We start from the raw sequence: 10903 nt of genomic DNA, 5'->3' as shown, positions 1-10903 counted from the left end.
TTTTAAATTGGTTCTATTGGGTGGGTTTTGGATCTAATTTGTTTATCATTGTAATTATGTTCAAGTAAGGATTAAGTGAGTGAAAAAATGGGAAAATAAACCACAAAAAGAGATTTCAATTTGGTTACTTAAACTAAAGGTTTCTAGAGGTTCCTAATGTAAATAAAAGGTTTTTAGTTCTTTATCATTTTCAAACGACTTCCTAAAATATCACGTTTTGAAACCTTAATCCGTTCCAACGACGGATTAAGCGAGCCTTGTAATTAAATTCGTCTTCCGGCAAATAATAGAGTTTTGAATCGTTTTCCTATCTAAACGGTTTTGTACAAAAATAAATGGACTTGTATGCTTAATCGCGTTTTTGGTTAAAACTTCTTATTCCACGTTTTCAAACACTCGAACCGTTCCAACGGCGATTCGAGTGAAAAACATGTAAATTAACGGGGTTTTGAAATGTGTCTAACTCATTCCAACGGTGATTAAGGTACGAACCATGTAAATAAACACATTTTTAGGGAGTGAATATTAGTTTAGACTTAATGTATAGTTTAAAGTATATTATATGTTGTAATTAATCAATTCTTCTACCTCCCTCCTTCTTCTACATACTCTAAATTCATGTAAATGGGTGATTCTTTACTAAAATGGCTTTCCATAATATATGCTTAAAACGGTTTTCAAAACGAGAAAGAAAAGGTTTCAAATGAATTTTAAACTTAAAGAAACATGAATTAGTCCGTTAGCGCCTAACATACTGAGTAGGAGGCCGGTGGTTCAGAATCGGGCGATGTCGGGGTGCCTAGTAACCTTTCTCCGGAAAGGAGCTAGCCTTCTCGGCTCGTACCCAAATTTCCCGAACCCTCACCGGTCTCCCGCAAGGGATCGGTGTTCATTTCCCATTCGTGGGTGGTGACTCTTCCATATTCCGAGCTCCGGCCCTGCCGAGCAGCTTGATTCCGCGATTGGTTGCTTTTAGCGCCAATCACAACATCTGTCGTCAACGGTGTCTACCCCCCGGGTCTTCCGGGCGAGGCCGCGATACCTACAACTCCCTCAATCTCGACTGAGAATCCAAGATCTCGGTAAGATCAGAAATCCTAGCAGCACTATCTTCACATGTTCAATTTCAAAGAAACGCGTTCGTTCGGGTGGATAGAAATGTCTCTTCGCAGCGGACACGACCCCTAAACACGACTATTCAACATCTATAAATAAAGAGTTGATTTCAGAGTTGTGGAGAAAGTTAGATTATTAAGATTAAGTAGAGAATTTATGCAGAAATTCTGAGTCAGAAACGATTCAGAGTTAGAAGTTCGATTTTGTAAAAAACGATATGATGTACACACATTGTTTATTCATTAATTACAAACACAGTAGCAATTAGATTAAGATCTGTTCAAAGATTAGTTTACATTTTGGTAGTAGAAGAACCATCTCTATTCCGAAGATTCAGCGAGAAGATTAAGTAGCGGATTAGACCCCGGAGCCTGACAAACTCTAACGAGGTTTGAGGAAAGGATTGACGACCCGGAACTCCAATGTCGTTTTGAATGCTTCCATGATTTTTTGTTCTCTGTAAACTTGTATCAATTCACACTTCATCTAATAAAGTTCATGCAATTCAATATATTTTTATGTAGCACTTTGGCAAATGATCCGAAGTGAGTTCTGGTTGTTTTCATTAAAACGTAGTTAAATTCAATATTTTTACAAGGAAACTTTGTTGAACACTTAGGCAAATTCATTCTTAAGAACGATATGATCGTTAAGTCGACTTATCGGAAATAAGTATTAATTTGGTTAAGGTAGCAATCTAACCCGACCGTAGGAGGATTTCTGCGGTTCAAAGCCTTTTAATTGAAGGAGTTTACGTTATTACACTTTTATAATTTATACAAAGTTTAAAGTTGTTTTCTTTGCTTAATGCAAACGAACAAATTTAATCTCTTATTTTAAACACTAAACGTTTCTGTTTTGTAATTCATATTCAAACAGAATTGATTTCTAACATTCTACATATATTCTAACCTAATTCTTATTAAATCAATCTCAAAACCAATTTCAAATAACGATTATCTATTTTATAAACCTTAAGTCGTATTTAAACTACATTTAAACAAGTTTTTGTGAAAAAATGTTCCCTGTGGGATCGATATCTTTTTATTACTACAAGTGAAAACCGTGCACTTGCAGAAATCGCTCAACAAGTTTTTGGCGCCGTTGCCGGGGAACGCCAAAATTTTTTACAAAAAATTTAGATTTTTCGTGTTTTATTTCGAATCTAGGTTTATACATACTTATTTTAACTTTTATGTTTTATTTATTTTTATTTACTAACATATTTATTTTTCAAATTCTGTTTTGAAGGTAGTCTTGGTTAGTTCAAAAATTTCAAGTTCATCAGTTCTCGAAATTCAGGCATACCACCAAACCCACTAGACCCAGAAATTGAAAAGACACTTAGAAATAATAGAAAAAACAAGAAAGACAAAGAAAAAGAAAATTTTGAGCCTGAAAATATGGCAGATCCACCAACTCTCATAGATTACGCTAGGCCATGAGTGGCCGGTGTAACCACTAGTATAGTTAGACCCAGAATAAATGCAAACCAATTTGAAATTAAGCCAGCTTTGCTTAATATGTTGCAAAATAATGTAACATTTTATGGGTTACCTAACGAAAATCCTAACACCCATTTGACAAATTTCTTAGAAATTTGTGACACTTTCAAAATACCAGATGTTACTGCCGAAGCAATCAAACTTCGATTCTTTCCTTTCACTTTGAAGGATAGAGCCAAAGATTGGTTAACTTCTATGCCAGGCGCAACATTTGCGACTTGAGAACAATTAGCCCAATCATTTTTATCAAAATATTTCCCTTTGGCAAAAACAGCAAGAGTCATAAAAGAGTTAACATCTTTTTCTCAAAATGATAATGAAACTCTTTATGAGGCTTGGGAACGTTTTAAAGAACTTCAACGTTTATGCCCACACCACCAATTACCCGATGCACTTTTAATGCGGACATTTTATAACGGGATAAATCCTACAACTAGAGGTTCATTAGATGCTATGACGGGAGGATTATTTATGAAGAAGACATCCGCCCAAGCAAGAGAGCTTTTGGAGGAAATGGCAATCAACAGTAGTATGTGGCCCGCAGAACGTGGACACATACCGATGGCGAAACCATCATCCTCAACCACATCATATGTTAAAGGTATAGTGAATCTTGATCCAGTTGCGATGTTACAAGACCAATTTTCCGCCTTGTCGCACAAAATTGATAGGTTTATGGCACCGTGCGATACCAATGGTAACCCAATCCCAACGGATGTGGATTACGAAGGTATGAGCGAGATTGAACAGGTAAATTTTGTCCCATGACAAAACCAAACTTATAATCCTTATTCTAGTACTTATAATTCTGGATGGAGGAATCATCCTAACTTTAACTGGAAAGATAATAATAATAATAATAATAATAATAATAACAATGCGAATGCTAATCAAAATCGTACCAATAATTATCAAAATCAATCAAGGGATACGATTAGCACTTTATCTTCTAAAATCGACAAATTTATAGACGCTATCAGTGGAAAAATAAGTAATCACGACGATGGTTTTAAATGGATCGAGAATAAATTCGATCGGCTTATTAAAAACCACTCATCTAGCATCCATAATTTGGAGGTTCAAATTGGACAAATTGTTAAATCAATTCCATCCCGAAAAGAGGGAAGTCTTTCCAGCCATACGGAAGAAAATCCGAAAGAGCATGTAAAGGCTATCACTCTTCGTTCAGGGAAAAATTACTTAGGTCCGGAAATGCCCGGAAATTCTACTTTACAGGGAACTGATTTACCAACGAAATCCAAAGAAGATACAATAAATGCAAAAAGTTCACCTATTGATTCAAGTACAAAAACTTTTGTACCCAAACCACCTTTTTCACACTAAGTCCGAAATAAGGACTATGACAAACAACTTTTAACATTTTTTGACAAACTTAAAAATTTGCATATAAATTTGACGTTTATGGATGCGATAACGCAGATTCCTAACTATGGTAAGTTCTTAAAAGATTTGATTTCAAAGAAGATCAGTTGGGAAGGAATTTCATCCATATCATTAACAGAGGACTGTAGTTCAATAGTGTCAAGCAATTTGCCCACTAAACTCAAAGATCCCGGATGTTTCACCATCCCATGTAAGTTGGGAGATATTGATTTCCCAAGTTTTGTTGTCTTTGTGATTTAGGAGCAAGTATTAACTTAATGCCATTGTCTATTTTTAACAAGTTAGGTTTAGAAGAAGATATCAAGTGTACCAATATGGTTTTGCAATTAGTGGATCAAACCACTAAGAGACCATATGGTATAATTGAGGACGTTTTAGTTAAAGTTGATAAATTTATTTTTCCTACCGATGTCGTTATATTAGATTTTGCATATGATGTTAATTGTCCACTAATCTTTGGTAGACCATTTATGAACACGAGACGTGCATTAGTCGATGTGTCGGAAGGAAAAGTAGTTTTAAGGATAGGTGAAGATAAGATCGAGTTTAATATGAACAAAGCGATGAAGTATCCTATGGAGGAATTCGCTTGTATGAAACTTGACTTAGTTGAAGAATGTGTTAATGACATTGTTCAAAAAGAAGAAATAATAGAACCTATAGTGGGAGAAGAATTAGAAGATAAGGACCCAGAGCCTTTGATTCGAGAAGATGGACCAGTTCCGCCTTCAATTGTAGTACCCCCTAAGTTAGAACTTAAAGAATTAGTAAACCATTTGAGGTACGCTTTCTTAGGCGAAGGCGATTCTCTACCTATAATTATCTCTAACAATTTAACTAATGATCAAGAAGAAAAATTGAAAGAGGTTGTTAGAAATAGGATAGGAAGTATGGGATGACAAATTTCAGACTTGAAAGGAATCAATCCTAGTATTGTTATGCACAAAATTCATTTAGAAGAAGATAAGCCACCTAAATAGGATAGGCAAAGACACTTAAATCCAAACATGAAAGAAGTAGTAAAAAATGAGATTATTAAGCTTTTAGACAATGGAATCATTTACGCTATCTCGGATAGTGAATGGGTTAGTCCAATCCATTATGTACCTAAAAAGGGAGGCATAACTGTAGTAAGGAATGACAAAGGTGAGTTAATACCTACGCGAACCACCACCGGTTGGAGGGTTTTTATAGATTATAGGAACCTAAATAAGGCAACCAGGAAAGATCATTTTCCTCTACCTTTCATCGATCAAATGATCGAAAGGATAGCCGGTCATGCTTTTTTATTGTTTTCTCGATGGATATTCCGGATTCTTTCAAATATATATTTACCCGGATGACCAAGATAAAACAACCTTCACATGTCCTTATGGAACGTTTGCATATAGGAGAATGCCCTTTGGTCTATGTAATGCACCAGCAACATTTCAACGTTGTATGACTGCAATTTTTAACGATTTCATGGAAGATATCATGGAAGTTTTTATGCATGATTTTTCAGTTTATGGAGATTCTTTTGAAGCATGTTTAGGAAACTTAGATAAAGTGTTGTCTAGATGTGAAGAAACGAATTTAGTATTAAACTGGGAGAAATGTCATTTCATGGTTGACGAAGGAATTGTTTTAGGTCATAAAATATCTGAAAAAGGGTTAGAATTGGATAGAGCAAAAACTTAAGTGATAGAGAAATTACCCCCTCCAACTACTGTTAAGGGAGTATGGTCATTTTTAGGACATGCAGGTTTTTACAGAAGATTTATTAAAAAAAATTCTGTAATTTCCAAACCACTTACTAATTTGCTCATGAAAGATTCAACTTTTGATTTTAATGAAGATTGTGTTAAATCTTTTGAAACATTGAAAACAGCTTTGGTCAGTGCACCCATAATTGCTAAACCCGATTGGGATTTACCTTTTGAAATTATGTGTAATGCAAGTGACTTAGCCGTCGGATGTGTATTATGTCAAAGGAAAGATAAGAAACTTCATGTTATTTATTATGCAAGTCACACATTGTCCGGTGCACAGTTAAATTACACCACAACCGAAAAAGAAATGCTAGCGGTAGTTTTTACTTGTGATAAGTTTAGGTCGTTGATAGCGTATGCGGCGCCTAGGTAGAGCTTACAAAATATATATTATGATAAGTGCGTTACGACTATGGATGTGATCTTCCTAAATGCTCTATCTCTACTAGACGCTACTACTTAGGGGCAAGTGTACCCCATCGTATCAAGTAATAATCCGGTTAAGACCGGGTATCGAATCCACGGGATTTATAACTACAAGTATTAAACGACTCGGTTTTATACGTTATCTAAGCGGTGAATACTTTGAGTTCATTCGGGGAACAACTACAAACTACTCCTAACTACAGGTGAGATAAATTTATATAACAAAAACTCTACGAAATGATACGGATGGTGATAAGTTATAAATATGATAAACAATGACTCCCAATATATATACGGTTAATGGTTTGCTCTTGCAATGACGACTACGTGTAGTGTGACCGACCCGTGAAGTACTTAGACTACGTGGTTCCTAGTCAAGGCGTGTCTAATGCTTGGGATCAGAAATTAGGGCCCGTAAGTTCCGTGGCTTGTCAATTCCTACGGTTTCCGGAGCGTCACTTCCGGTAAGGCAACACCTATATGAATCCCTAAAGATAGCCCGAATGGCGTCGGAAATCGCGTTCCCCTACACAATACTCAATTATGAGTATCAAAACAAGTAACAAACATCAACACATATATAGAAAAAGAGATTATGAATCATAAATTATAAATATGGAGAATGTAAATATGAAATACAACCAAGCCTAGTACATAGGAAGAGTACAAGCTAATTAGCAAGTGAAAAGGGAAGAATCCACCCTCGGAACTAGCTAACCGGACTCAAGGCCGTCTCTTAGGACTTGGAGGTGGAGCTTTCGAGCTTGGTGAACGGAGATGGGACGGAACTTTGACGGAATGCCGGAATCAACGAACAAGCTCTCAAGGTGATAGAGTTTTGCTATGTAAAATAAAATCTAAAACTAAGTAGCAAGAGCTTAATCTATAACAAGAGTTGTATATCCAAAGCTATTTAAATGAGTGCTAGTCACTCTTATTTATACACATCAAGCTAGGGGTAAAATTGTAAGTTTACAAGGTGCAAACATGGAGCAACATGATTTTCTGCAGATTTTCCATGATACGCCTCGCGTATGGTGGAGTACGCCCCGCGTATTGACCCATTCCGTCAGAACTCTCCTACATGTGGACCAAATTCAGATGTTGTTGTCTCAACCATGCCCCGCGTGTTGGAAATTAGGCTAAGGTATAGCAGCGGAAATATAAATTTTTTAACCTATTTCCATTTAACCACAAGATCCGTTAACCGTTATTTCATATAAAGAAGGATAAGAAGAAATACCTTTTAGAAGTTCTATCTACCATTGCAAACGAAGTGCCCACAACTTCAAAAGAGATAGAAACTGTCTACCAATCTGCCCCTATCCGAAACAGACCTTCCAGACCTCCGAACGACAATCCCTTCGGTGGAAACGTGGAAGAATATGTCTAGAAGCTCCTGTCCAAAAATCGCGACGATCCGACGGTTCAATCTCCGAGAATCCGCGAATTTGTGAACTGACCTGATGTAGGAGTAGTAAAACGAATTTCTCCCTTTTGTTTGTTTTTCTTCTTCGAGTTCCCAAACACGAAATAAAACACGGGAAGATTAATTTAGAATCAACCGTTGAATAGCAACCAAAGTAGATTGCCTCTAATTAATCAACACAAGATCAAGGATAAAAGAAATAGATGAAAATCAATTGATCAAACGAAGCCGTAGAGAAATCTCGTCCTCGAACTAGGGGTGTCGAATTTTCTCTCTCTTGGACTAGGTGAATTTCGAAAATCACAAGTAGGGTATGGCTTGCTTGGGTTTCGAAAATCTCAAGGGAAGGGGTATTTACAATCTCTTGTATCTAATCCCTAGTTAGATAGAATTAGGTTACTAAATAGGAATTCCATTCGGAATAGAATTCCTAATTATTATCTCACTATATATCTAATATATTAAGGATAATAATAATAACCTTATTGGATAATAATAGGAGTATATTAATCTAATTAAAACTCCTAACTTAATTGTCTCTTAATTAATTTAATTCATATTCCTAATCTAATTAGGATTAACAAAATCAAATTAATTATTCATGTATATTACTACATGAATTTTGACCCCCTTATGTCCATGGGCCTTATTGGGCTCAATTGGGCTTCTATCAATTAATTAACATCTATCTCTCTTTTAGGTTCCAAGTCTTATGTGTGATCCATTAGGTTCTTATTGCTTCTAGCCGTATGCAACGTTATTAAATTAATTTTCAAAGAATTATATTTAATCTTTGCATAACGGAATGATGTACAGAGTATGTGATTAGCAAGTCCGTAATCATTCCCCCAGAGCTATAAGAAGACAGGTTGATTCTGTCGTTAACCTTTCCGTATTAGTTACAGTATAATTCGATCCTTTATCAACTACATCCTTGAACTGAATCTTATGACTATGGGTGATGTCAAGTCACATATAGCGAGACGTTCGTTTTACTTGTACAGGCCGAGTCAACTCAAAAAGATAGGTTAAGTGAAATCTGTATTTCTTACTCTTAAGCTATCACCTTGCAAGGATTTAGAGTCGAGTCTTCCACAAGCGATTCATGGATGTATCTCCCATTTATCGGGAGTGATAAATGCTCAATCCAATATATAACGACTCCGCAATTACTTCCTGTGATACCCAACGTCTACTGTTCACACCCCAGAGTCATCTCTGTTAAGGATCGTGTTACACCAGAGTCAAAGCATCACATTCCGTAATCCAGAATACCAATTAATATTCCTTTGAGTCTGAGGATTAGTTATACCTATTAATACCAATGAGATGAACAGGTGACAAGGATGAATCTACCCATCCTGTTATCTCAAATCGGATCCCCAATCCTAATGAACAACGTTTCATCGGATCTATGTAACTGTCTAGATATCTGTATATATGAAGCTTGTGAGATCAGCTTTCTGTCGGACAGAAGACATTGTTACATACAAGTCTCAACAGTGATATGTCAATCCCAAACATATCACTTGACTTGGGGTGGTTTTAAGTTTATCAGTTTACTATAAAGTTTTGTCTCACTTCATGCTTGTATGAACACTTTATAATCACTTTAAATAAACTTACGGATTTTCTTTTATTAGACATTATTTAGTGCTTAAAAGGGATTGCCTTTATATAGTTATAAAACATATATCTCATTAAGCAAATGATATAAAGAACAATTCATTTACATTAAGTTTGTATCCTAGAACAATTGTCTATAGGACACTAAACCCCAACATACTCCCACTTGGACTAAAGCCAATTGTTTCTAAAACTTATCCCAGTAGAAGTTAAATGACGATCATGTATTCTCTGGGTTAAAGGCTTTGTCAACGGATCTGCAACGTTGTCCTCTGTAGGTACTCTTTCTATTCTCACATCTCCTCTAGCCACAATCTCTCTAATGATGTGGTATCGCTTAAGGTAATGCTTGGATGCATTATGAGACCGTGGTTCCTTTGCTTGCGCAATGGCTCCATTGTTATCACAGTACAGTGTAATGGGATTGACAATGTCAAGCACCACACCTAGTTCTGTAATGAACTTTCTAATCCAAACCGCTTCCTTTGCTGCTTCCGCAGCTGCGATATACTCTGACTCGGTCGTAGAGAAAGCTACGCTTCCTTGCTTGGAACTCTTCCAACTGACCGCGCCCCCATTCAAGAAAAACAGGTATCCTGATTGGGATTTATAATCATTCTCATCTGTGAGATGACTTGCGTCTGAAAATCCTTCTATTTTCAGATCACCTTCTCCGTACACTAGGAACATATCTTTAGTTCTTCTCAAGTACTTAAGAATGTTCTTGACGACAATCCAATGCTCGTCTCCCGGATTCCCTTGGTAACGACTCGTTACAGATAACGCGAACGCTACGTCAGGTCTAGTGCATAGCATAGCATACATAATCGAACCGATTGCGCTGGCATACGGGACTACAGCCATGCGTCGTTTATCATCATCGGTTTTAGGACATTGATGATTGTTTAACTTTACTCCATGTAACATGGGTAAGTTACCTCGTTTCGATTCAAGCATGCTAAACCGATTTAGCACCTTTTCAATGTATGTAGCTTGTGAAAGACTAAGCAGTCTTCTCGATCTATCTCTATAGATCTTTATACCAAGTATATAAGCTGCTTCACCAAGGTCTTTCATTGAGAAGTTACCAGATAACCATACTTTCACTGACTGTAAGAGAGAGCAACGTCATTTCCCATTAATAATATATCGTCCACATATAGTATGAGAAATGCTATAGAGCTCCCACTTGCTTTCTTGTAAATGCAAGCTTCTTCGCAATTTTGTTCAAAACCAAATTGTTTTATGGTTTCGTCAAAACGCTTATTCCAGCTTCTAGATGCTTGCTTGAGTCCATAAATGGATCTCTGAAGTTTGCAAACTTTATTTGCATCCTTCGATATGAAACCTTTAGGCTGCATCATATATACATCCTCAAGCAGGTTTCCGTTTAGGAAAGCTGTTTTCACATCCATTTGCCAAATCTCATAATCGTAGTGAGCGGCAATTGCAAGCATGATTCTGATTGATTTGGACATAGCCACAGGAGAGAAAGTTTTGTCATAATCAATTCCTTGCTTCTGACGATATCCTTCCGCTACTAACCTAGCTTTGTAGGTGCTAACCTTTCCATCCATGTCTGTCTTCTTTTTGAAGATCCACCTGCACCCAATGGGTATTATCCCTTCGGGTGGATCAACCAAAGT

General features: G+C 36.5%; 1 non-coding gene across 1 annotated transcript; it reads right to left on the bottom strand.

Annotated features, from left to right (window-relative positions):
- Positions 1-2897: 2897 nt before the first annotated feature.
- LOC136215895 (small nucleolar RNA R71) lies at positions 2898-3004 on the bottom strand. Its single transcript, XR_010682898.1, has one exon. It is a non-coding gene; the product is annotated as a small nucleolar RNA R71 (small nucleolar RNA).
- Between the last annotated feature and the right edge of the window lie 7899 nt (positions 3005-10903).

The sequence above is a fragment of the Euphorbia lathyris genome, chromosome 1, assembly GCF_963576675.1.
Source record: "Euphorbia lathyris chromosome 1, ddEupLath1.1, whole genome shotgun sequence".
NCBI lineage: Eukaryota > Viridiplantae > Streptophyta > Magnoliopsida > Malpighiales > Euphorbiaceae > Euphorbia > Euphorbia lathyris.
Note: the sequence above shows the minus strand (reverse complement) of the source record. Positions and strands in the feature narration are given on the sequence as shown.